Source organism: Carassius auratus, chromosome 36 (genome assembly GCF_003368295.1).
Source record: "Carassius auratus strain Wakin chromosome 36, ASM336829v1, whole genome shotgun sequence".
Taxonomy (NCBI): Eukaryota; Metazoa; Chordata; class Actinopteri; order Cypriniformes; family Cyprinidae; genus Carassius; species Carassius auratus.
In genome coordinates, this window is record NC_039278.1 from 6,711,392 (window position 1) to 6,712,210 (window position 819).

Genomic DNA, 819 nt, shown 5'->3' on the forward strand with positions numbered 1-819 from the left:
AGACTTTTTGTAGTATGGTGTGTTACATGTGTATACCGATTTTTGTAACATGTACGTGAAACATAGCTCGAGGCACACTCTGTTGAAAGTGTATAGGGGGGGGATGGCGCTATCGAGCCATTTTGCCACACCTGATGGAATTTTGGCCTTCAGATGTTCAGGCCAGGACTCTTCAGCCAGGACTCTATCCACATGTGCAGTTTGGGGAAGATCGGACATTTTATGCCTGATATTAACATCTTTATTCCCCATGGCGAGACATCGAACTTCGTGACGGCGCATGGACACGCCTTTAAACGAAAACTCAAGATCTTCACAACTTAACATCGCACAGGCCTTTAGATTAGACTGACCACAAAAATACATTGATGTCATAAAATTTCTAGGAGTAGTTCATTGCAGTGTAAAAATATGTCACTTCCTGTTGCCAGTAGGTGGCGCTATGACTATAACTGAATATGGGCATGTCAATCTGTTCAGGTCAGGAGTCTCATCAAACATGTGAAGTTTGGGGCAGATTGGTAATTGTATGTCTGAGTTATAGCAACTTCCTGTTTCATGGCGAATCATCGAAATTCGCCAGGCCGCCACGGACACACCCATTAACGAAAACTCAAAAGCTTCGCAATTTAACATCGCAAAGGCCTTCAGATTAGGCATACCAAATTTGGTGTTGATCTGAAATGAATCTCTAGGAGGAGTTCGTTAAAATACAACGCATGGAAATGACAAAAATGACACAAAATTTGCTCATAATATTAGTAATAACCGACTTCCTGTTGGGTTTCGGATTTTGCTCCAAGAGACTTTTTTGTAGGT